The following is a 27,364-nucleotide window of genomic DNA, read 5'->3' on the forward strand; positions in this document are numbered from 1 at the left end:
CTTGTGACCCCTGCCACCCCCAGTGCTCCTTCCTGCCCATGGCAGGGGGTCGGACTCGATGATCAGTCTAGGTCCCTTTCCACTTGTTGATGCTATGATTCTTAGTAACAGATTTACTTGATTTCTCTTTGAGGGAAAAAAAAATTCTTGTCCTGTGACAATCTTTCTTGGCTTTGAAGGATAAGGGATCAGCTTACTGCATATAAAATTGAAACTTTTAGAGAAGTTGTTTGCGTTTAATTTTTTTTATTAAACATTACCAGTTGAGCTTTTCATGTCACTGAAATCTACTACTGTCTTAGAACAAACAGTCTTCCTAAGCTGATATAACATCAGTTCAAAGAGAGCTTTTTTTCCTTACCTTCGTGATTTGTAAGAAGATTTTGAAAGTGTCAGCTCAAAATAAGGATAATAAATACTTAAAATATGTTCTTACCTTCTGTCTAGCTTTAATGATGGATACAAAGTCTGTTCTACTACTGTATGTATTGCATATAAAAACTGTTAGCAAATATTATGGAAGCTGCAAAGTCAAGATTCAAAAGTTAGAAAAGCCAATGCTAAGGTTGCCTTGCCAAGCTCAATCTAGTTCCAGTGTGCATATGTATCACAATAGTTTTTAGTTGCATAACAATACAGTGATGGAGCAAGCAGCCAAGGATATGTGGACTCTCCCTCCTTAGAAGTTTTCAAGAGGTTGAATAGGCATTTGATTGGGATGGCTTAGGACAGTGGCTGTCAACTGGAGGTATGCATACTCTTGAGGGTAATTAAAAAGGTCGTAGGGGGTACGCAGAGCTGATTTGGCTGATAATGTGGTTGATAAAAGCCGTGTGTGTATGTGCAGCTGCAGTGCAGCATGCAGGCAGCCAAGAGTGCAGCCCAGCAGCATGGAGACCAGCCAGGTCCAGCTGGTAAGTGGGGGAAAGGGTGAGGGGGGAGGGGAGGGAAGGGGCATGGGAGGCAAAGTAGGGGCAGGGGCCACTCAGCTGGGGCTGGGTGCAGGACTGAGCTGTGTGTGGGGGGAGTGGGAGCTCCCACTGTTACGCACACCCCCAGGAGGACATGGGGGCAGGGGGCACGTGCTCCCACCCTTCAGGTCCATTCCATGTCTGCATTACTTCAAACTATTTTTTCCCCCACAGAATCTGTCTCTTTCAGTGCCCAGAATATAATGGTCACTTACAGAGTAGCTGTCAATATTTTCTACATATTGTTGTGTGACTCTATGCTTTACTTACTGTAGGCTATTCAAACTCTGCTATGAGGATGAAATTAGTTACTTCATGGGTTTTTGATGATCATTTCTCATCTGAGTATTTCTCAAACACTGGTCTGTGTTCACAATATCCATGTAGGAAGATTAAGGTAGAAAAGAGTGCATTAATTATGGGAGTCCATAATTAATTGAGGTGTGTGGGACCTGATTTTTCAGAGTATTTAGCATTATACTCTGTCAGGCCTTTGGTCAGCGCAGATGTAGCTAGGGATCTTGTGGAAGGGCTGGACATTTTTAAATCTGCAGGTCCAGATGCCCTCCACCCAAGTGTGTTGAGGGAGCTGGCAGGGGTCATCACAGAGCCCTTGGCCCAGCTGTATGAGCATTCATGGTCATCTGGCGAGGTCATAGGGGATTGGAAATTAGGTAATGTGGTCCCAATTTTCAAGAAAGGGAGGAAGGAGGACCCAACTATAACTATAGGCCTGTAAGCCTCACCTCGGTGCTCGGGAAGATCTTGGAGAGAATCATCAAGGAGCACATCTGTGGGGGGCCAGCAGGGGAGATCATGGTGAGGGGCAACCAGCATGGGTTCATCAAAGGCAGATCCTGCCTGACCAACCTAATTGTCTTTTATGACCAAGTAACTAAATCCTTGGATGATGGTGTCGCCATGGATGTAGTCTTTCTAGACTTTAAGAAGGCCTTTGACACTGTCTCTCACCCCATTCTCATCAATAAATTAGGCGACTGTGGCATTGATGCCTACACAGTTGGATGGGTAAAAACTTGGCTGATGGAGCGCACCCAGAGCGTAGTGGTGGCCAGGTCATACTCAACCTGGCGAGATGTGAGCAGTGGGGTCCCCCAGGACTCCGTCCTTGGGCCCACACCGTTTAACATTTTCATCAACAACTTGGACGAGGGGGTTGAAAGCACACATCCAAGTTTGCTGATAACACTAAGATGTGGGGTGAAGTGGACACACTTGTAGGGAGAGAGAGGCTGCAACTAGATTTAGATTTAGACAGACTATAAAAGTGGGCAGATGAAAATAGGATGGGGTTCAACGTAGACAAATGTAGGGTGCTGCACTTTGGGAGAAGGAAACCACAGTAAACACTCAGGCTGGGGAGGTCCCCTCTTGAAAGCACAGAGGCGGAAAGGGATCTTGGAGTCATTATTGACTCCAAGATGAACACGAGCCTCCGATGCCAGACCACAGCCAGCAAGGCCAGCCATACCTTGTCATGCATCCAAAGATGCATCTCAAGCCAGTTCAGAGAGGTGATACTCCCCCTCTATGTGACTTTGGTCAGGTTACAATTGGAGTACTGCATCCAGTACCGGGCGCTGCACTTTAAAAAGGATGTGGCCAGCCTGGCAAGAGATCAGAGGAGGGCCACCCATTTGGTGAGAGGGCAGGCCCTATGATGAGAGACTGAGGGACCTGAACCTGTTCAGCCTCAGCAAGAGGAGGCTGAGGGGGGACCTGGTGGCTGCCTACAAACTCATCAGGGGAGATCATCAGCAAATAGGAAGAGCCCTATTCTCCCCAGCACCACCTGGGGTGACGGGGAACAACAGTAATAAGCTGATGGAGAATAGGTTTAGGTTAGAGATCAGGAGGCAATATTTTATGGTTAGGGTGGCCAGAATCTGGAACTAACTTCCTAGGGAAGTGGTCCTCACCCCTACCTTGGGCAAATTCAAAAAGAGGTTAAATGATCACCTGTATGGGGTCTTGTGAACCCAGCATTCGTTCTTGCCTGTGGCAGGGGGCCAGGCTAGATGATCTGTTCAGGTCCCTCCTGACCCTAGCTACTGTGGAACTATACGGCACTTCACACACTCAAAACTTAATTCCCATTGACTAAACTGAGGTGGTAAAGTTGACAATCTCAGGTACTACCTAACCCTCAAGGCAGCTAAATTCACTGCATGTCCTTCTCTTTATAGAGCTCTCTGGATGCCCAAAGCCCTCCTTCTGCACAGGCCTAGAACTGCCGATGGCTGGCCAGCTCAGCACAGATCTTCCAAGAAACTAGGCATCCTACCAACTGAGTCCTCTGCAGGGCCCAACCCAGTAGGCATGATCTGAGAGCACCGTTTATAGAATCAGGCTCTTCATAAAAGTTAGTTTCACCCACTTTCCATTTAAACATGGCTTGAGAAAGGAGTGCCAAAGCACTCCTCAGGGAATGGGAACTCAAGGTTCAGTGTCCTCCTCAGTCTGATCTGGTTCAAACTGGCATCTCCCACCTCCCAGAAAACCTTCCAGTCAAAACTAATTAATTCCTACAAGCAGTTTCAATGAATCAGCATTACACAATGAAAAAGGTTCAGCAACAAAATTAATAAACAACTCCAATTCACATTGCGATGGACCTATAATTTATAGAACTAATATCCCTTCTTTTGGTAACAGTAGTTATTTCTTTGCTTTACTGAAATGTTACAATGAAAACCAGATTAAAATATGCCCCTGGGTCTGTAGCCATTTTTAGCTGTCTTCAGTCCAGTGTTGCCAGTCCCACTTTTCCACTAATTAATTTGTGCTTGACAAATAATTCATGAATTTTATGTTTCTGTATCTAAATCCAGGTCTGTCAACTGCAGAAGCCCAAGAAGTATTAGAAGCCATTAATGGTTTCTTTATGAGTGCAGTCTGGTAACAATTTAAAACCCGTGACTGTAAAATGCATGTGTAAAATGTTAAGAGGCAAAATTTTTGTCAGCAATGCTTTATTGGACATACTGCATGGTTTGGATAAAGTTAGACAAGTTTTCAAATACAAGGCATCTTTCCCAGTAAAATATATCGTCATGGTTAACCTCACTCTCAGTATACGCTACGTGTGTGGAGTGTGTGAAGAACGTCTGCACTTGTCTCCTTGTTTGAAATAAACCTGGGATTGAGCATGTGGCTCCAGGTTTATGCTGTGATGGTGAAATGTAGGTTTTCCCTTTGGGCAGCAAAACAGGATAACGACCTGCCAAGAGCCTGGAGACCTGGGCATGAAAAGTGCCGTGTCTTCTTGTTCTACATTTAGCCTCTGCCTAAATCCCATGTTCCTCTACTTTCCTGTCTTTTCCTGCCACCTTCCTTGGCCTCTTTGGCTGTAAACAAATGCCCGGTTTGATTCGCATCAGTGTTTTGTGCCATGTCAAATACAGACCTCATGGATGGCCAAGCTCAACATCCTTCATCAAGTATCCAGGAATAATCTGAGCAAACCTGGACCTTGTAAGGGTCTGGCCTGCCGCGATGGGAGGTGTGTCCCTGCCTAGACACCCAATTGGTGTCTGTTTGACACGTTGCCATCCCTCTGGCTTTGATCCCTTCCCTGCGGCTGCACTTTCCATCTCCCGCCCGGCCCGTCAGCAGCGGGGCAAGCAAGGCCCGGGCGGGCGGGCGCCACGTGGCTGGCTCGCTGGTCAGCGGGGGCGAGCCCGCGAGGGGAAACGTGACAGCCGGGGTCAGAGGCGGGCATGGGCATGAGCATGGGCGCTCTCCTCACCCGCGGCGGCGGCTCCTCAGGGCGGTGCCGGCGCTTTCCCGCCGGCGCGGAGGGAGGGAGGGAGGGACGCGCCTGCGCCCGGGCTGCCGGGGGAAGGGGGGTCCCCCGGCGCGCGCTTCCCGTCGAGTTACGCCACCGCGCGCCGTCGCCGTGACGTTGCTCGGGCGTGACGCAGTGAGAGCTGTAAGTCCCCTTCCCCCGCGGCGGCAGTTGCAGCCGGGCGCTCCGGGAGGGCGGGTGCGGCGTCGCTTTTCTCCGCGCCGCTCCGCTCCTCTCCTCTTCTCGGCGGGGCGGGGACGGGACGGGACTGCCCGGCCCCGGGGTGGCCCAGGAGAGCGGCTGCCCCCAGCTCCGCCCCCGGGCACAGGGCGTCCTGACCCGCTGCAGCCGCCGCGCAGCTCCCGGCTTGTCAGTGGCGCTGGTGCCCGAGCTGGGCAGCTCTCGGCCGCCCCCGGCCAGGGCCAGGCTGCGGCCGCCGGGGTTTGCCTGGGCCCGCGCGGGCAGCGCTCGCGGGTGTTAGGCGGCTGCAGGTCGGGGGAAGTAGGGGCCGCCCCCGCCCGGGGGTCCACAGTCGTGTTAGGGAAGGGCAGGGCGGACACGCACACGCGGCAGGGCCGGGCAGGGCAGTGCGGCGACCCTTGGGCAGGCGCCACTCACGGCCCAGGGCCACCGCGCTCAGCCCAGGGCTTAGCAGCGGCGGGGAGCGATGCTGCCGGCTGGCAGAGGGAGGATGTCCCGTGGCTGCGCGGCGTGGGCTGGTTGAGCCCGGCGCTGTCCCAGCCTGCCCTGGTCCGCGCACGGGTGCCGGAGCCCAGCCGCCCCGGCTTCCAGGCTGCTCGGGAGGAGCCGAGCGGGGTATGTGCGGGCCGGGTGGCCGCGATCCAGGACCTTTTTTCTTCTATTCTCACCACCCTGCGGGGATGCTGCAACAGTCTACGAGATCTGGGACTGTCTTGGCCAAACCGGGACATATGGTCAGCCTACTCGAAGTGGACCTGCTGTGCAGTTAGGATGAAGTCAGACAAGCTTTTGAGTGGCAGACATTCTTCCCCGGGTCTTACATTCAAAAGCTTGTCTTTCTTTATCCAAGTAACATCGTTAGTCCAAGCAAGGAGCTTGCCCTCAGAAACCCTCGCCTCACTTTGTTTCTGGACCGCGATGGCTACAGCACCAGTCTCACCGTCTTGCAGTAGAGGAAAGCCTGATGATGAGGAAAAGGGGCAAACTTGGGAGGGGTGGCATTAAGAGGCAGGAATCCTAATCCCTGAATCCTAATAGTGCTGTGAGTTGGAGGATTTGGATGGAAACATACTGGAAAGTGTACACCGGGGCTTTCTTGTATAACCTTTCTCTTTTGGAAAATGATAACACTTACAGGTCTGAATTAAAATGAGCTATGCAGTGTTTTAAGAGCCTCTTCATTTATCATTTTAGTTTTTTGCCCATTTTTGGCTCAATTTAATTGGCTCACAATGTACTTCACTAATATAGATACCACATAAGTGTATAATACACTTAAATGCAGAAGGCAGCTCCAGTTCAGATTTGTTGCCCAGTGTTTCCATTACAATAGATGTTATCTCTCTGCATGTCAGTTAAATGCATAAATCAATTAAGTGCATAGCATCTTTCAACCTTGCCATCTATTTTGTAACATAACTATTCTGGTTAACTGCATGGAAATGGGGAAGGTGAAGCAGCTGTTTGAAGCCTTAAAAATGATGGGAGCTACTCAATTTCATGGCTGTTATCTCCCCATATTTTCAAGGTTTCAAATAGTAGGCCCCAAACTAATTATTAGCAGGCTTGAAATGAGAAGTCAGTTTGGGGGCTACCAGTAGCACAGCACTATAAATAATGCTCATTAAGCATGCACTGCAGCAGCCTCAAAACTGGCTACCTTCTTTGCCTTTTCAAAAGGCCTACTAGTCAGTTCCAGGGCTCTTAGAAGCCTTAAAGATGAAGGGAAGGAGCCATTTTGCAGCTACTAATAGCAAACAAAGAAAGTGCGGCATACTTAATAGTTTTGGCTTTTTTTTTACATAGTTTGGATAAATACTCCAGGTACGTACACAGCCTTTTCCAGCTTTGAGGCTGTGTATTTAAATGGAGTATGACCAGGCATATAAAACAAAAAAAATTTATTAAGTCTAACTAGCTCTTAAGTGACCCAAATTACATAATGTTTAATTTAGACGTGGTCTTGATTTCTTTTCTTTGATTTTTTAAACTTGCAATTCTAGTATTGTGTTAATAAAGGCATGAATATACAATTTTCTTGACAAAAAAGGAAGATGGAGGAAAAGAGAGGAAAGGAGAAATGTAGATGTTACACTCTACAGCAATTGTGTGCACAGGTTTTAAATTGGATCATTTGGGCAAAGTGTCTGGCTTTCAGTATATTTTTTATAAGGACATTACCCATCCTTATTAAATACTAGTCTCATTGGAAGTTCAGAGAGTTCTGTTCTTTAAATCATTTTTATGTAAAACAATGTGCTACTCCTAAAAGCAGAAGTGTATATTTTTTTTCCTGTTGGGGTAGCTGAAATTTATTAAAAATGAAAATTTCAGCTTAGAAGTACTAGGAGAAGACATTATGCAGACTTACTGCAAACTTAATGATTGCATTTATATGCATATGATAATGCGCATTTGTAATACTTTGCACAGTATTATACTTCAATTATTATAAAAAGGTTATCCTTAAGTGCCACAAACACGCTGGAAAGATGATAATAGTGTATGCCACGGTTCAGATATTTTAAACTCATTTTGATGCTTACCAGAGTAATGGATTTGAGGCAGCTATTTCAAGAATTACACAACAAATATATGAGCGCCAAAGATTTTTATGGCTGGTATCTTTTGTTGGACCAGCTGCATGGTTTGGACAGAATTGGACAAACTTTTTGAATGTGGTGTATTTTTCTTCCTGTCACTTCAGGACCATCACAGCTACATCACTTGAACACTACCAAAACAAGTATACTTTTTTCCAAGTAACCCTGAAAACTCAGTGTCCTGAGCAACCGGCATTTAGTCAAACAAGGTAGACTTCTGACTATTTTCAAGTGTAGCTTTAGAAATATGACTTTGTGACTCGTATGTTTTTAACACACAGGCATGATGTTTATGCTACATTAAACTCGCTGAACATTCTTAATGCGTGACCTGGGCTGTTTCAAGGATTTTTATGTGCCGTTAAAGAGGTAATGTGTCATTTATGGAAATAGTTTAATGTTTTAAACATGCAGGTGGAAACAGTGTTAGTTTTATATTTCTGTTGGTCTCTCTGCTGGGAGGCTGTAATGTAAGGTCATGAGTATGTGTGACTGTCTTGTGAGAATACTATATTAATCTGTTTTGGGCTATAAATGTTACTGAAGCTACAATGTTAGAAATGTAACATGATTTTACAACAAATGGTTAAACCAGCATTGTTTTTAGATCTTACCTAATTTAGCAGTACTTATCCAAGTACTTATTACTATATTTCCTCATCTAAAAATAATGTTAATGTAATTTTAGCTTTCTGGCACAATTTCATTATATCTTATAGTCCTATTCATAATAAACATATCTTAACAGATTCTATATTGGGAGTATTTACTACTTGCTAGTATCTAGGCTGCCACAGTTTTACACAACACTCATGAATTGTGGTCCTCTGAAATAAACCAGAAAAATAGCATATTAATATTCTATATTTTGCTGAAGGTAATGACTGGATTCCCTTTTTTCCTTGAAAATAATTGAGATGGTTGGAACACTTTATTTACCATAACAGCAGGACATATAAATAAGTACTTCAAAGTAATAAAATCAGTATCTTTCAACAATATTTTAATGTATAATTTTGTCAGTAGTGATAAGTACTGTCAAAGACTGTAGGAATCATAAACTTTCCTGTCATTATAAAAGATAGCTGTGGAAACCAGTAAACATTATTTGTATGATATTGTTGGTAGTCTAATGACATGAGATTGATGAAAAATAAGGTTCACTGTGCATACACTTGACCAGTTAATTTTTTTTCTCCTGCAAATTGACACTGTGTTTTTTGGCATCTGGCTTCCTAGTGGTTTTGAATATACTGGGTAACCCCAAGAAACAGTCTTCAGCACAGACTGTGAGGTACATGTGTTCAGAAGCTCCATTAAAAAAATGTTTATGGTTCAGCAGCAGGATTGAAAAGATTAGCACTGGTGTTTATTCTTATCTGCTTTTGTGTAAGGTCTGCTTTGTTGTTTACTAGAACTGTGCTGTTACTGATTTTAATTCTTTTTAACTGCGTAGTTAACAGTTAATAAAACCACATTTTCTGGTTAAAAATAGGATTTTACAGAATCTTAAGTCATATATGTTTTCATGAGGCTTAAATTGGATCCTGCCCCTAGTAGATATCTAAACCAACTGTATTATATCAATACAAGGGAACTATGCAATGAAATATAAGTATGCTAACATTAACATTATTCAAGCTAAATACAAAAACCAACTTCACCAAACTATTATGCCTGTCTGAACTTGAGTAACTGTTCCCAAACTGCTCAGGGTTGGGTGTTCTTGACTCAGTTATTCTCTTTCTTGGGCACCTGCACTAACTGTATGTCACCTCTCAAGGGAAGTGCCTGATATTCACACGCTACATCTTTGTCTTGTCCAAGTGTGGAAGGTTCCCTTATAGCTGAAACTTGCCCGGAGGTGTCGCCTGTGGATGTTCCTGGGGCGCCACCTCCCCTAAACTCCTTCCATGCGCCAACCTGATGGACATGACCATGTGGCAGATGGTTAGAACCCTGTAGGCACTGATCCTTGTGGCGTGGCCCTGATCTGCCCTTGGATGTGGTTATGAGTGCGGTTTGTAGTTGCAAGCTGCTTGCCGGACAAAGGTTCTTATAGTCATTCTCGGCCTATAGAGCCTGCACTACACTCAGGTGGTCACTCTTCCTACTGGGGGCTGCTGGCCAGGCCGATAGGCCTTCTGAGTTCTTGCCTAGAGTCCCTGAGGGCCCCTGGTCCCTCAGCCCCAAGAGCAATATGTGTGCCTATTCTCCAGCCTCAGGGGCAATGAAAATGTTTAAAGAAATCAAATGGAAGAGTATCAGGGAGGCTGCTGTTTCTCTTCCCTACTTGCGTGTCCGTGCATGTGACTCAGTGGTCAGTCCCTGTGCGTCCTTCCTTGGTCCAGCACGGGGTGCTGCTCCAATGACGGGCAAGCTTCTCTTCTGCCCTGGACCCCTGGTTGGAGGTAGTGCCGGCCATACCATGGGGAGCACACAGCTGCCTCTCAGCTGTTACTCCCCAGCTTCTTCCCAGCAGCCAGCTTTTAAGGGTGCCAGTTGGCACTGCCAGATGACTTCACTGCTCTGCGCTGGCCCCAGCTGCATAGGTAAGCGGCTGATGAATCATGTGGACAGCTCTTCCTACTGCTGCTGGCTCCCCATTGCCACAACTGTGCCGGGTGAGTATTTTCCCATTACGGGGCTTTTGGGGGCGTTCACTCAGGGCCGCAGGGTTCTCCTGCTGCAATTCTGGTCCTGGCAAAGGGGTCTCTACCCCTTTTCTGTTGTTGCCCTGTGACAAATATAAAATGATAAGAAATCGTTTTATAGTATCATTTATATTTTGTAGTTCTATTTTAAGGTTGAAATAAAAGTGGTCGTTTTTTATTTTATTTTTATTTTCTCTTTGCCTTCATACTGTGTGTAGTCAATGTTATATTAAGAGGCTTTTGATAATGTTTTTCTATAATCTGACATTTGGAGAGTTCATTTTGAGAGTACCCTGTTCTGCATTACTCTTGTCCATTGAATTCTTCCTGAAGAGCAGGGTGGTTTAGTTCTATTTTGTGTTCTTTCATGTCATATCAGCTAGTTACCTCCATCTGTGACTTAATGATACTTCAATTTACCCGGGTGCTGAGGTTTCCTGAATAATCTATTTAAACTGAGGGAATGTAGTAGTGTGCCTGCTTTTTATAAAGAACTGATTTTATGGGCATTTTTAGCATCATAAAACCTTTTAGAAGCATGTTATTATAGGTTGTATAGAAATTATTTTAAAGCTAATAAGCTTTTGCTAATTTATACAAAAATATAATCCAAACGTTCCATAAAATTAGCTCCAGAGCAGCCTAGCTGTGGTGCAGTCCATGTATGCTCTTACTAAAAAAAAGTACAGAACTACACAAGTAGTTAAGAAGAGACTGCCTCCTATTTGCTTGCTTTGCCTTTGAAATACTTGAGGAGGGACCTGTATTTCATCACTTTAATTGCAATTTATCCCTTATAGAATATGTATTTTTAACGGAACTACTAATATAAAGTAAAAACACAGTTTTATTTGACTAGATACATTTTTGAAGGTGGCTCCCTTGTTATGGCTTATTCATTTGTGGCTCATGATATGAAACACATTCTGTTTTGCTGGGCACATGCTTTGCTCTATCCTGAAAAAAATTGATGCCTGGTCCGCAGAACCATATGGAGAATAGAGACAAGATTCTGCAGTATTGAGCTATTAGTAATGTAATTTTAATCGATATTAAGAAGCAAGACCAGTTACCCTTCAGTGGAGTTGTTTTGCATTTATTATACTATATCATTTCATAATTTCAGGATATAGTAGCTTCATGTTGATTTGGTGAATTCTATAGGCTGTTTACACTGTTTTTATTCTGTAAAAAGTCCTTTGCAATTTCACTCTATAACTGAGGCCTTTTTATATTTTAGTTTGTATTTGTATCAAAGGCTGTTAGTGTTGGATTAAAAAACCCTAATTATTTTAATACCTAGAAGCAGACTTGTACCAACATTGTGCATACCTTGGGGTATCCTTATCCTCTTCTATCTACCATCTCAGACCTGAGGGATAGAAAGCGGGAGAGGAAAACTTTTTTTGTGGCAAACTTGGATATTGGTAACAGGTCTAAAATGAGATAGGAAGGGAGTTTACAAAAGATGTATTTGATTCAAGAAGGTTTCTGGGTTCAAAGGAAAGGTCTAGGGGTTTACCAGTATCCAGGAATGATGCCATATTGAAATGATAGCTGGGTGGTATTTTTAGTTCAAGGTGTATGAGAGAATCTTTGCTACGTGGGTGAAATTTGAATGAGGAGTCACACCTTTTAAACTGTCATACACCAAATAAGGAAACCTTTTTTGTAATAAAGACCCAAAAAGGGGGACACAAACTAAAGAAGCCTGAAGTTTTAAGTGCCTTAGGTACTTTTCTTTTTTGTAAAACGCTCTTTCTATATTTAAAGTTTCATTTTTTATTTCTGACGTAAATATTCACCAATATTTGACAACAAGCAGATAACACCAAGCTGGGGGTAGCATGCAGGAGGGTAGAGCTAGGATTCAGAGAGCCCTCAACAAATTGGAGGATTGCATCAAAAGAAATCTTATGAAGTTCAATAAGGACAAGTGCAAAGTCCTGCACTTAGGACGGAACAATCCCAAGCGCCAGGACAGGCTAGGGACCGACTGGCTACGTAGCAGCTCTGCAGAAAAGGACCTGGAGTTTACAGTGGACAATAAGCTGACTGAGCCAACAGTGTGCCCTTGCTGAGAAGAAGGCTAACAGCATACTGGTGTGCCTTAGGAGCATTGGCAGCAGATTGAGGGAGGTGTTTCTTCCCCTGTATTCGGCACTGGAGAGGCCACATCTGGAGTCCTGTGTCCTGTTTTGGAGCTCCCCACTACAGAAAGGACATGGACAAATTGGAGAGTCCAGCAGAGGGCAACAAAAATGGTTTTGTGGGCTGAGACCAATGACTTATGAAGAGAGGCTGAGGGAAGTGGGCTTACTTAGTCGGGAGAAGAGGAGACTCAGAGGGGATTAATAGCAACCTTCAGTTACCTGAAGGGTGGTTCCAAAGAGGATGGAGCTGGACTTCTCAGTGGCGGCAGATGACAGAACAAGGAGCGATGGTCTCCATTTGCAGCAAGGGAATTTAAGTTAGATAGTACAGAAGACCCTCACCCTGGAGAAGCTATGGAATTTCCATCCTTGGAGGTTTTTAAGGCCTGGCTCGACAAAGCCTTGGGTGAGATGATCTAGCTGGAGCTGGTCCTGCTTTGAAAAGGGGGTTGGACTAGATGACCTCCTGGGGTCCCTTCCAACCCTAATTTTCTATGATTCTATTAAGAGAGGGCACTAAAATAGATGTTCAGTAATAAAAATCAGTGTATGTAACTTTAGGATAATAAAGTGTGACACCCTTAAAAATGGCTATAGCCACAAGGTATGGGAAAGCAATTTTTTTTAATATTTGGGTTGAGAGCACATGGCTGGAGAGTGCAGTGCAAGAAGGTAGGCATGTGTGTGTCAGAATATCTGCTTGCAAGTTAGTCAAAGACATACATATCAGAAAAGTTGTAATTTCTACAGGTCTATTGGCTAATGTTGGATATTTCAAAATGTAACAAGACTAGTAATATTCATACCTTGCTATGCAACTGGAAGGTTTTCTTTAAAAGCTGTTTCAACATACACTTGTGTTGTTACTGTAATGTTGAGTGTTCAAGGTCTATATGGAACGTAAAGAACAATGGTAAAGTAAGAAAGGCTCTCTTGTTTACACCCCTCTTTCTCCTAGTTTATACTAAAAAATGTTTACTTTTCATTTTGGTTGTGTTGCTGGTTTTTTTATAATTTGCGTTCTGCAGTTTTGTCAAGTTATTCAATAACAATCCGTGACAGTTTATAGAATTTATCTGCAGAATTCCAATTTCCTAAAATAATACAAAATAGAATATGCATGCCCATGTCCTAGTGTCCTTTGCAGCTACTGGGCCCACCTGTTTTAATTACAGGGCACCTGAATTAGGAGCATCTATGAGGCCTGTAGGGAGTCAGATAGAAACTTTCTTCCCTCTTCAACAGGAGTGGCAGACCAGAAGAATCCAACATTAGGAAAGCCATTGAAGCCAGTGAAGGGCTACCTAGTGAAGAAAACTGCTCTCATGCTTCCTGGATGTAGAAAATGGGGAAAGTGTTCTGTATAGTTCCAGCCGTAGCTATATTTTCTGTTAATTAAGAAGCCTATGCTAAATAAGATGTAGACCTGAACTTGAGTGTTGAACTTTTTTGCACTACCTTGGCTGATTAACTTGTCCGCCTGCTTGCTTATAGATTGGTATTACTTGCAGGCTGTGATGTCCATCAGCCTGCTATTGACATGTAATAAGACAATATACAGCAAGGGGCCAGCCTCTGTTTGTCTCTTGTTTTCTAATTTTCCAATCAGAAAACAGGCTCAGTCAGAGGAAGTATGTGGTTTGGAGATAAATTCATGGACTCAGAAGAAAGGAGTAGTGTTTAAAAGATGAACATTCAACCCAACATCAATACCTGAGTGATATGCTGTTTCTTAAAATGGAAAAGTACGTAAAGTAGAATAATACTGTTACACACATAAGCAGGAGTAGTCAATATAAATCAGACAGCTCTGTTGGAGTAAGACACCCTGCTTAAAGAATCAAGCAATCTTGTACTACCAGTCTACTAAAAACACTGAAGTTAATAATCTGGATGTTCAATGGACTTTATTGCTTCTGTCACCAGTAAATTCTGCTGCTTTGCTGACTAAGGAAAACATACATGCATTGCATTAAGAAAGAAACACTTCCCCTGCAAAACTAGCACTGAAACTACCTAAATACCTTTAGCTTTTTTTGTTTGCAAAACTGATTTGTTTTATCCACTACAGAGTGCAGGGGAAGGAATATTGATTAAATTATTATATTATATCCTTTTCAATGACACAGAACAAAGTCTTTTACAATATTGTTTCTGGTGACTAGAGAAGAAAACCACTTTGAAATCTTTTGATCCCTCTTGTTTTCTTTTTTCAAGGCAAAAATAACCTTAGAAAACTGAGAGAGTCTATGAGTCAGTTCTGATTAAAATCTACACTCGCAGTTTCTGCTTGGAAGCTTATAAGTATCCATTTATTGATAACCAGTATTGTACCTGTCTTACTCTTGAGAATGTTTTTCTCTAACAATTTATTCAGCGATATTATGTATCTGTCATTTCCTTAAGTTTCAAATTAACGTATGTATGCTTCAAATCAAAAACAGTTAAGGTTCCCTTATGAAATTCAGTTTTACTCTCCAGATTACACTGAATATTTTTCACTGATGTTCAAAAATATGAGACCATTTCACTGGAATAGAGTGAGATATGTCTGTATCAAATTATGACTTCACTTGGATATTGTGTGTTAAACAAGTCTAAACTTGGTCGGGGCAAGTCACATGCCCAGATTTTTTAGGCAGATGCCCTGGATGTTAGTCAAAGGTTGGATGGAAAGATTGTTCCCTAAAATCTCAAAGCTAGAAACAGTTTCTAGACTTTACTCAGTAACATTTGATTGTGAATCAGGTGTCCATGCATAAGAGAAAGCAACCTAGACATGCTGTGCTGCCAGATTGACAGGCCTTACATTGGAAAAAGTAATCAAGGCCCAATTCATATATTCCTTCTTTCTGAACAAGTTTTGAATAATTTTGATTTCTGGCATGGATAGAGCTATGTAATATTCAGAGCCACATAATCTTCATAAAACATATTTGAGCTTGGTTTTTCAAAGCCTCCCCCTCCCCCAAACCCCCTCCCAAACAAAAAACTAAAAAAAAAATCAGCTGTTCTGATTTGATGTGCTTGTCTTATGTGGGGAAGCTGTATTTTTCCTTCAGTGGAGTAAAAGCAGGGAGGAATGGAACGCAGCATCTCTGTGCTTACAACTGCTGCCAAGATAGCTGCCCCTTCTATGTGGCTCAGCAAACAGAAAGGGCAGAGACCTGTATGAACCTTCTCATAGCTACTAATTGAGCTGGCTCAAGGCAAGTGAGCTGCTGCATGCAGTCTGTAGTATATCTTAATGAGGCTTTTGGTATGGAAACAACACTTCAGTATTTATAGGAACTTTTTATAAAAAACATTTTGTAGTAGGGGAGTAAAACCCATCTGGCTGTGTTGGGCATAGGGCCAATCATGTGCCAGAGCCAGTGTGGACTCCAGCCTAGCCCCATGTGCCACATGCAGTGTGCACCCAAGACCAGCTCCATGTACCATCTGTATTACTTGGCTAGTGGGGCCATTCCAGGGCATATGCTGGAATCCATCGTGCATGGGGCCAGTCTGGAGTGCTCACTGTATGTGGCATCCATGTAAGACCAGCCCTGTGGGCTGGCTGTGGCACATCGAGCTGATCTGTGGGCTTACTGTGTATTAGCCCTGGGTCCAGTGTGCAGGGGTGGTCTCGTGCATACACCATGTGCAGCATGTGCCAGCTTCAGCCCCTATGCTACATGTAGCCTGTGCCAGGTGGGCCCCTCATGCTGCATGCAGTGCATTGGGTTGGAGCCAGTGAGCTGCATGCAGCCCAGTGGTCTGAGACCCACAAACAGCGCTGCAGGTCTCTGTGGCCTGGATCTGGCCTGTAGATCATATTTTTGACACACCTGATAAGTAGCATTCTTGCTATTACCCTTAAACCTTCCTTCTAAACAAGGAAGTTCCTGCTGCCTTACCCAGACTCTTTCCTGAGATGCCGCACTTTTTGGACACTCCTCATTTCCAGGAGGACTAACTCTGTCATGCAGTTGGCCATGACTTTAGAAAAATATTTTTTCCCCTACTTTGTTTTCTTTTTATTTTTTTCCTTACCAAAACCAGAGACATGTCTTATGGGGCCATATGGAGTGTGACAAAACATGGTAAATTCTAACTAAATTGAAACAGCAATTGAAAAAAAAATGGCTTGGCTCTTTCCCTGTTGTCAGCCAAAAATGGTTAGTCATTTAGAGGGGCATTAGTGAAGAGTCTGGAGACCGTAAAGTGTTCTGTGTTGGGTGTGTCACTACATTTTGCTTTCAGATAGACTGATCCCAGAAGTAATCCAGCCTGAATAACAGCGATTAGCATGTACAGAAAGGTGCATTGTGAGGAATAGTTTCAAGTAAGTGAGCTGAAGTGCCTAGATGTTTGACAACACCAGATGAGGACCCCTGGTAAGAACAATGGTCACAATGGAGCTTCCCTACCCCTTGCTCAATTGGCAAAGTGGTAGTTATCTCAGAGAAATGGGCAGGAACATAGACATTTGAATCTGAATTCTATATAGCCATCTACACATGCAGGGAAAGGTGTGATAAGAGCACCATCCACACAATTGTGCTTCCTGCCATGTGATGGGAGCCTGGGATCAGGCTCCCCCTGGACTGGCAAGAAGCAAGATTCTGCAGCTGGGAGCTGTCAGTTGAGGGACTCCTAGCTGCAGGGGTGTCTTGCTACCACCCTGAACCCAGGGGGTTGTGGCTGCCACAATCCCTAGGACTCAGGGGTATGTGAAACCGCAGGGCCCTGTGGAATCAGAGCTGCCACAGTCACTATGGCTTGTGGGTGTATGAAACCCCTGGGCTCAGGGATCAGAGCTGCCACACTCCAGAGGGCTCAGAGGTGTGTGAAACCCCCAGAGGATCATGGTTGCCATTATCCTCAGGGCCTGATGACTTCACATTGGGCATGGTGCACTCCTGTGGCTGGGAAGACCCTGCGACATGCAAATTAAAGCTTAGTAGCAACCAGCTATAAAACTAGTAACATTTCAAGGTGTACGGTTATAGGTGGTTGGAGCTTTTTATCATGTGATAAGTACTTTGTAGCTGGTCTTAAGGTAATTGCCTAGTTAGCCACTTAAATACACCACACCCTGTAATGTGTAGGGCATGTCAAAACTCTTCCACACAGGTATGGGGTGGGAGTCTGAAGCTTGCCTCAGCTATGAGAGCAGATTGTGAGGACCCTGAGATGTTACTACCCAGTAGGGAGGATATATGTGTTCTCTGCTGTATGTAGCTGCTATTGGTAATTTTGTCTGATTGCTGTTATTCCAATAAACTGATGTATGGTTAGAAGGAACTTACTTTAGCCGGTCTTTTACTTCTCCAGATAAAACAAAACCTCCCAGAGTCCTCCTGGGTGCAAGCATCATGTTCTGAATCACCAGTACCAACTTAAGAAAAGTGTGTGTAAGCATTGTTGCATAGGTGGACACCTTAACCTAATTAAAGGCTTTTCCATGCAATGCATCTTTAGTCCAAGAACATAAACAAACTTCTGATGCATAAAGAATAGGATGGAGAATGGTATAGAAAATGGAATGCCATTATATAAATCAGTGTTTTGCTGTCATCTGGAATATGGTGTGCAGTTCTGGTTACCCCATCTTAGAAAGGATAGTGTGAAGTGAGAGGATTCAGTAAAGGGCTAAAAAAAATGATTTATGGGGATGAAAAATCACTTGTGTGAAGAGAGATTGAAAAGAGTGGGACTGTTTATCTTTTAAAGAAGATGAAGGAGATGAAACATGATAAAAATTTACAATATGATTGATGGCATAGAAAAAGCAATTCGGGAGCTTCTGTTCTCCTGGCTCCATAATAAAAGAGCAAGGGGACATTCAATGAAATTGAAAAGTGGCAAATTTAAAACTGATATTTTGTATTACTCATAATTATACTGTGAAACTCATGCCATATGATGTTGAATCCATTATAGTAGGATTCGAGTAGGGGGCGGACATTAAGGATTACAAGATTAGCTAAATATAATCCTGGTGCTTCATGGCTGATTCTCCTTTCTCCTTCTTCTGTTACAGGTAGCCACCCAGGATATGTTTTGTTTTGAGGGTACCTGTAGTCAGGTGATTGTTGTAATACTAAAATAATTATACTCCTTAGGTTTTTGACAGTGTATATTTAAGTTAAACATCAAGACCAAGGTGCGGCTATCTTTGTGCGTAGGTCTATAAGAAACCTAACCTGGAGAGTTTGGATAAGAGGCTTGGGGCTATAGTTTTAGATTTGTCATCAACATAGATTGTGAAATTCATGTGAATATCATCTCCATGTAGGCATTTGTTTCATTCAGTTTTACTGGAAGAATGAGCAGGCTATTCTTATATCCAGTCTTGCAGTTTAAGTGGAAGTTCCTGAAGAACTCTGATTTGGGAAATTTTTCCTGATTTTGAGCCCTTTAGGGAAGAGTAGAGCTAGTCTATCTCCAGATGATATTCTTCTTTGGTTTACATACTGAGTGAATACTGTATTCAGCAAAGGAGAGTGGGGTAAGCAGCAGGGGAACGAGGATGCATTTAGGATTGGGCCCTTGGCCTCCAGGGCCAATGGTGTGGCAGGTGCCAGTGGCTTTCTGCCCAGATTGGGCAGAGGAGCCAAACAGCTCATTTTTGGCAGAATCAAGCTGTTTGCTCCTGCAGACAACAGCAGTGGAAGAGAAATCAAAGCAGGGTGCAGCCAAACCACTGAACTCCTCTTGGATCTGTCCCTAGAGCTGTGTTAGCCAAGACTTCTGTTAAGTATGGAAAAAAGTCAGAAAGCCAGAGCCTGTTCCACTCTCCTGGCATCAAAATATAATTCCACCCTGTGAGAGTTCCTAAAATACAGTTAATGCAAAAAGCTGGGGAGACCACTTCTTCTTCAGTGTTTTTTGAGAGTTGGTTTTAAAGCCAAGAAGATGCATTAAAAAAGGTGATACTTTAACTGTTTTTCAGAGATTTGTACATGGTGGAATAGGGTTGCATCTAAAGTACAGCTTTGTCTCCTATTAGGCTGAATAAAATCTGGCTCCACTGAAGATGGGATTGGTATCTTAATGAACTATTTATGCTTAAGGAAATTTGTCAGTCAGCCACTCTTCTCTTTTAGGATGATCAGTATCTTCAAAACCATTTGTTTTCAGTCTGTGGGTCAAGAACGAAAATCTAGCACTGAAGGCAGAGTTTAGAAGGGTGCCTCTTTAAACACACTCTGACCGAGAGAACCTACTTTTGCTTCTTCCTCCATGAGTGTTCTTTTAGCTAACAGGGATGTATTTGGTCACCGTGCTGATCTGAGACAAAAAGAAATGCAAAAAATGGTATAGAAGTTTAATTTCTACCTATGGGGACTTTTTGCAATTTCTTAGTTGGTCTAATAAAAGGTACCATCTCTGAGCCAAGAGCTCTAGAATTTTGCATTTCTTTTAACTAACATGCATTTTAGGCTTTAGGTTTTAGTCTTCAGTGTATTTAGCAACAGACTGAGTTTAAATTTGTTAAATTTGTTGTATTTGGCTCTGGAACAGCAAAGAACAGAAGTCATAGAAATGCTGAGACAGGAACAAAAAAGATATAGAAAGCTTGTGAGAATTTTGAAAAAGCCCTCCTTATAGTTTCTTTTTCCATTGGAAACTGCTGTGTAATGCTTTGACATGGCATTCAGTTGGAACCTTATCATGCTGCAAGTGCAAACGTATGCACAGACATATTTTCCCACAAATCAAATAATTGTTTAAGAAGGATTTACTTATAAAAAGTGCTTATGAGACTCTAATTGATGATTTGATTGTGGAAAATGTGCATACAGTAGGTCATTTAGTGACCTTTGGGACACTTTTCTGGCTTAAAATAGAGATTTTTACTGAATGGTTCTTTACATGAATCTGTAAAACAAAAATGTTTGAATGATTGTTAATCAGAAGGAGAAAACAAAGCTCACTTGAATGAGGAAGGGTTCTTTTAAGGATCATACATTTGTGTATTGGTCAGACTTTCAGTAGTTGCAAAGTCTTACCTTTTGGACTCATTAAAAATATTATCACTTCATTTTTTTTCAAAATATTTGTATAAGGTTTTGTATAAACAAACTGGTTTATACAGGCAGATATATGTGAGATCTGGGAAAGGCTGTGACTGTTGGTTTATTAACAATCAGTGTGCTTTAAGAAGTGGCAACTTTCTCAGAGTGAGGGAAAAATTACCTTTGCCTGTGATAAAGGGCCAAGCATGTAAATTCCTTGTCCCTTTTTAGGGGCAAATTCCTTGTCCCTTTTTTTTAACCTAACTTTACACTTAGGTTAAAAAAATGCTTGTTTATCTTCCTGACTCCTTCCTTTCTGTCACACCATCCACTAACATTTAAGAAACAGCTATTGTCTTACAGTTCGTGGATTATAAAAACAGAAATGCAATCAGTTCTCTATACTTGATATAAGCACAGGCTGCTAATACTGAATGCAGTGTCAGTTCCCCATCCTGTGCTAGGTGTAGTCATGTGCTGTTGCTTTGGAGTCAGTTGTTCTTTGCTGGTGACAACAGACAACATTTGAAGATGGTAATCTGATTTTTTTTCTTTAGGATGGTACTCTATTAACCTTACGCTAAAGTGATGAGAGAGTTCTGTCTCTTGCTGCCTCCAGAGAATACTCTGTGTTTTGATAGATTTAATGTGTTGATTGGAGCAGCTCTTATAGGTCTGTGAAGGAGGTGTGGTCTTTGCATTGGCATGGATCGGTTTTATTGAGCACTTAAATACTAGGAGTCTGTAGTGTGTCCTGAAATGTGTAGAGACAGTGGAGCTCTACAGAAAGAGGAAACTTGGCACTATCCTATCTTTCCTATTGTAAGAGACTTTCTGAGTAACAGATTTAAGTTTGCTAACTTGAACCAGGTCGGGAGCTGCAGGCTTGTGGCTGTATTTTTTCTCTCAGAATTATCTGAGAAATCTGTTCTAACCTGACCCAATATCTGTTGTGGATTGAACCCAAATGCTGAGTCCCACTTGCTTCCAAGTTAACTTAATCTGGGTAGGGTCTGGTCATGGTTTATAGCTCTGAACTCAAAGACATATTCTAAGCCTCAACCCTTTTTTTGTCTGGTGCCCTTCCTTAAACAGTGGGATTACAGAGTTTGGCCACTCTGACACCAAAGTGATGTTTGATCACTCAAGCCCCTTTCCTGTCACTTTCATATGATTTCTTGAGTTTCACCTAGCTTTTAGTTTAGTTTCTTTAGAGACAGGGTGGATTTGATTTAAATCATGATTTAAATCACTGGTTAGGAAGCCACGTTTTAATCGTTGTTTTCTACAAAAGGTGCATTCTTGTTTGATATCCTTTATTCATTTAACTTCTTGAAACTTTGCACTTTTAGAGAAAGGTAAGGATGTGACTGTGTACACAAACTTGCAGAGAGACATAAGGGCCAATGGGTAGGTAATCTGGTCTGTTATGTCTCATGTCATTTCTATGGTTTCCAGGATTCTGTGATCTCCATATACTGCTGTTAACAAGGATGTTACCTCTGGAGACAACAAACTCTCCCTATGCCTGAAGAAAGGTATTTGTGTCCAAAAGCTTGCTAAGAACAATTTTTCCAACTATTTAGTTGGTCTAATCAAAGATATCACATCTGCCCAAAGAACCTTGTCTGCCAATGATCTCTGGAGACACAAATCAACAGTTTGAGAACTGAAACTAACCATCACAGTAATATTTAATGGGATCTTCTAGACTGAGCACTGAGTCCCATTGGGTAGAGTGGTTTTCTTTAATCTTTACTGATCTATAGAGGAGCCTCTGGGAACCACATAAGATTGATCCCCTAATATAGTCCATGGCCTGTTGTGACCTATTTATGCAATTTTTAAAAAGGTTACATGAATATTGTCTCAAATAGTATATGATTAGAAGTTATAATCCATATTCCGTGATATCTTTTAGCTTTAACGTATCTTAAATTAAAAATATATAAGTTGATTTTTAAAGAAAAGCATCTTAACAAAAATATGATTAAATAAAAAAATCTGATTTAAATTAAAACTTTTTTTTTTTTTTAAATGTTGATTTTTACCCACCCTGTTTAGAGATAAGGAACTTGGGCTCGGCATTTTTTAACCATATTTTTTTCTTAAATCTACTTGAGTGTTATAGATTTTTGAAAAACAGCAAAAGATCAGAGACGTACATTGTAGCCATGTTGGTGTAAGGACGTAGACAGACAAAGTTCAGAGATGCATCCTAGCCTAGTCTGATCTCCACCCTTCTTGTAAGTACAAAATCTGTTAGTGTTTCAGGCTAGGTAGAATCCTTTCTGCCATCCTGTTCCTGAAACATTTTCTGCTGTCTCCTGAGGGTTGGCTCTGCTCTCTGTCCACAAGGTACAACTACATTCCTAAACAGAGACTCTGTCTTCTTGGTAAGTGCTCTAAGAAGTTTCTTGTCCTTCAGTTGTGATAGTGCCTTCTTGTACTCCAGGGGTGTACTTGGTAGCTGGGTTGGTCTGAGACAAGAAGACATACAAAAAAATAGGACTCTTGGTTCCAAAATGATACCTTTTGTTAGACCAACTGGAAAATCACAAGAAATTTGTCCTTTTTCTTGCAATTTTCCAGTTTTCTAGAAAGCTTGCAGAAAAGGACAATTTTCTTGTGATTTCCCAATTGGTCTAATAAAAGGTATCGTTTTGGAACCGAGACTTCTAGTTTTTTGTATGTTTTATGCTCCAGGCACTTCATTTATTTAAAAAAGACCCTGAAAACATTTTTTTCACAGTGGCAAGCCAGTAGTTGGTAGAAAATCCTAGTAAGAGGTCAGCAACCTGTGGCTTGCAGAACTGGATGCTTTGGCAGTGAGGGCGAGGGTTTCCTCTGTGGCGGCCAAGCAGGGGCAAGAAACAGCAGCAGCACAACCCAGGGAGGCGGTGAGGTGACTGCAACTCCAGCTCTGGCTTCAGCTCTAGTGGCAGGGAGCTGGGTTGGAAGTGGCCCATGCTCGGTGCTAAGCTTTATTGAAGCGGCAACTTCTGTTGTCAACTCCTGTCCTAGGTTATCTTTACATTATGATTGTAGTTGAGATGTTTTCTCACTGTTGATCCTTCAGCAAGGTGTCAGACCCCTGTCTGGGCAGAGCATTTGTCTGGAATGCCATTTGGTAGACTTGTCCTGAGCAAAAGTGAGATTTAAGATCAACCCACAATTTCTAGTGGAGGGTCTTTCACAGATGGTACAAGATTTTGGCAAAACCAGTAAATGCAGCAGAACACTGTCATATACTCTTGTCAGTTATAACTGGGCAAAATGGTTTTTATATTTGGGCTTAATAGCCAGACTATCAAAGTAACAACATTACAACATACAGGCTTTTCCTAATAATTTAATCATTTATCTATGGACTCTGTATAGCATAGTATTTGAGACTCTAATACAAACGTTTATCATTGTAGTGTAAAAGGTGAATCATTGGCAAGGTTTATAACTAGTTTTTGCAGGTAGTGATAACACAAATTAATTATTTTAATATTTTTGGATGCAGCTACTTGTGACTGAGAGACACTAAACCGTTTTCCCTTTGCTTAGGAGAGAGAAAGGGTGACTGTGTTTTCCTTTGTTTCCTGGGGAAAAGTTAATGCCAGACAGCTGGAGATTTTAACAAAAAATAATTTAAAAAGCCAGAGGCCTTGTGGGGAAACTTAGAAATTCTCTCATTCCTAAGTGATCTTTTTTTTGGAAGACCTTATGTTAACAGTTATGCTACCACTTCTTTTATTTACATTCTTGTATTTCATTAATGGGTTGTTTAACAATGAAATTATTTTGTGTATAGTATAATAATTTATTAAAGATAGAAAAAAAAACTATCATCACAGAATTCATACTATTTCCTGTATAATGTGGTAGTAACATATCACTTTTCTGGGTCCCTGTTTGAATACTTGTTTCACTATTATTGCCTATGCTCCTGTATATTTAGAATATTTCCCAGAATTTTCCATTTAATAGCATGGATACAAGGATGGATATATACATTTTGAGGCCTGATTTTGAGCCATGTAAATAAATACTGTGTAATACTTTTATAAATGTTAGGATTTGTAGCATCCCAGATGTAGCTGAAAGTTGTTGGCTGTGCTTCAGTGAAGCATTAAAGTACATCCATTCAAGAAAGTAGAAGTGAGTATTAGAGTAGAAGTCATCTTCTATTTTCATTTTTACTCTATTCTACCTCTTATAGTCTCATGATGTATAACATTTTAATGTGCAATAATCTTTTTCTGTTGTTATTCAAAGTTAATAGAGCAGCAAAAAGGAAAAAAGAAATTGGTATTTTGCATTTGAATGGAATTTGGGATAAGAAGTAAGCCAAGAGTAAGGCTACATCTCAAAACAATACAATGTGTCAGTAATATTAATCTTGTATGTGAACATCCAGTCACACATTTTAATACACATTTTATTTGCCACTTTGCTTATTTTTTTATGGGCTATGGGTTATTGTGAAAATTATGGGTTGTTATGACAAGATCTTTTTCATGTGTATAATTGATTTGACTGAATGTTATGGTTTTGAAGGCTCTTTGGAACCCAGGTCATCTCCACCAAATCTTTTGGGATAAAATAATGAAATTTACTCTAAACGAATAGCTAATATGCCAGCTTTCAGTTATGAGCACATATTTACAACAGCTTTATAAATCCATAAAATTGGAAATAAGGGTGATTTCTCAGGACCTGCTGAAGCATCTAATCCTGATAGAAATTAGTGGATTGAAAGTTACATGTTCTTGATTAAGGAGTAGATTCAGCTAATCAAAATTAGGTTCTGTGTCACTGAATCCCTACAAAGCCGCAAATATTGTAGAAAATAGAATGGAAAGAGAACTGTACTTGTTAGGCTTTGCAAAGCTTCCTCAGTTTGCAAGATAGAAGATTTTAATTTGCTGGAGTTCAGCTCTAAGAAATTGTGGCACTCCATGTGGAACTGTTTCTGAGACAGTTACATTAACTTGGAAATGTTTCTTATATATTGGGGCTAAGACCTGAAATCAAGTTAAAATAAGGCATGTTTTAGTTATGAATAAGACAACTAAGACATTTTAGATCATTAGATCTCATGTCATTGGTTTATGATGCTGTGTGATCTCATCTTGCTTATATAGGTCTTTGCAAAGGCTGGGTAGACCAGTTTTATTCCCAGCTCTCAGTATGGTGATCTGGTGCCTCTTTATTTCCTAGGCATTGGCAATGAGCATTGAGGTTAATAAGCATATGGAATGGTGCATCTCCTGCCCAAGAAGTTTGCAGTCTGACTGAATTAAGAGACAGAGTAAATCTTCTGTCTAATATGAGGCTTGCTAATGAAGCCTGAACATATTCACAGTCTTGGGAGAAGTGGTAAAATAAATCTTTTGTTCTTGCTTTATTATAGTGCCTGGCCTTATAACATGGCAGTAGCTTTACTTTATCCAGGGCTATCCAACTTCCCTGCAGCTGGAGAGCACACATGGCACTGACGACCAGCCCCTAGGCTGTACACCAGACCACCCGTATGCCATGGGGATGGTCTCCTGGAATCCATCCTTCGTTATGTGGTGTATGGGCAGTGCACAGCCCCATTACACAACTAGGGGAGAAGGTGCATGCTAGCCCCTTGTGGGCTAGACGCTGGCCTCAGCTTGGCCCCTCGCATGCCACTTGGTCAGCCCTGCTTTTAATTTACAGATATACCTGCTTCTGTATTTTCATTGTGTTGGAATATATGGAGTAGCTTCAGTTAATCAAAATTAGCTTCTGTGTCACCTGGGATATACAGGCAGCTAGGAAGAGTAACACTCTTATCTAAAAGACTTGTGCAAATGACCTATTTTATATGCCCTTTGCAAAATTCAGTCAGCTATGGAGGGGCTTATCTCTGACTATGTAGCAGTTGTTACTGAGTGATTGGAGGAGTGGAGGAAGAAAGCATGCATTACTGGGTCAGGAGAGTGCTTGTGTCTTTAGTATAGTACTTACGAGTTGGAAATAATTTTGTTGAAAAGATTATTTTATTGACCAACTTTTGAAAAATGGAAAGAGCCATTGTTGGAGTGTGCTGCTAATCCAGTTCACACAAACTGTTGACAAGCAAATTCTTGGTTGTGCATATTTTTCATCCTGTCTTAGGAAGTTCCTCATTTAACCTCCCCCCCCCCAGTAAATATAAAGAACCATATAATAATTGCATACAAGCATAGTTAATTATAAAATTAAGGAGTCGAAATCAAGGTGGTATAAAATTAGGCTAAGCAATGAAATTTCCTGACAGTGAGATCTATTTGATTCTGCAGTAGAACCCCTTCCTTTCCCCTTCTTCCCCAGCAAAAAGAAAGGATGAAAGCATCACTGTTTCGGTCATTTAAAACTAGTTAATACTCCAAAATGTTACTTTGGGACCTGTTCATCTTTCTTGGGGAATGGAATGGATGAGGTCACTTAGGGTGTGGACAGATATCTGGGAATAGTTCATTTGTTATGTCACTGATTGGAAATGTGTTCGCAGTTGCTGTGGGTCAGAAGTGTCCACATGTACAGTGCCATAGCATTCCAGGTAGAAGTCATATGAAGTGCATTGAAGTGCTGTGGCTCTGACACCAGGGGCTGGGGTAAGACCAGGGTGTGGGACTGAGCACCCAGTCCAGCAGCCTTACAGTAGGACTGTGGTGGGGTGTGCTTGAGTCCATGTTTTAGGGGACTGACAGGGTGAGTGACTCGTGGCTGGGGTGTTTTCACTTTCCTGCCTTCCCTTTTCTCCTAAACATGCGTTTAGTAAACTTCATGGCAGGGGAGAGCTTGGACCCCTTTTTGAGGTTCTTAGGGGCTGGGGGGCCACAGTCAAGTATGGAACAAGGGCACAGTTTGTTCTTAGAGCTTATTGAACAAGCTGTGCAAGGGAGCTAATTAATAAAAATACTAACAGAAGGGGACAATAGTGTTCTGCCTCTATACCAGAGTGG

The 27,364-nt window shown here is 42.0% G+C and overlaps 1 protein-coding gene across 3 annotated transcripts in view; it reads left to right on the forward strand.

The window, feature by feature from the left end:
- Window positions 1–4,869: 4,869 nt before the first annotated feature.
- ZNF438 (zinc finger protein 438) overlaps window positions 4,870–27,364 on the forward strand; it is a 102,297-nt gene continuing 79,802 nt past the window's right edge. For 2 of the 3 annotated variants that reach the window (XM_019531157.1, XM_019531164.1), the window contains exon 1: window positions 5,556–7,952. The gene's annotated coding sequence lies outside the window, so the exon portion shown is untranslated. Of the gene's footprint in view, window positions 4,924–5,555; window positions 7,953–27,364 lie in introns of those variants that run through there. The other variant, XM_019531173.1, reaches the window with a different exon arrangement.

This window comes from Crocodylus porosus, unplaced genomic scaffold (genome assembly GCF_001723895.1).
Source record: "Crocodylus porosus isolate Cpor-Errol unplaced genomic scaffold, CroPor_comp1, whole genome shotgun sequence".
NCBI lineage: Eukaryota > Metazoa > Chordata > Crocodylia > Crocodylidae > Crocodylus > Crocodylus porosus.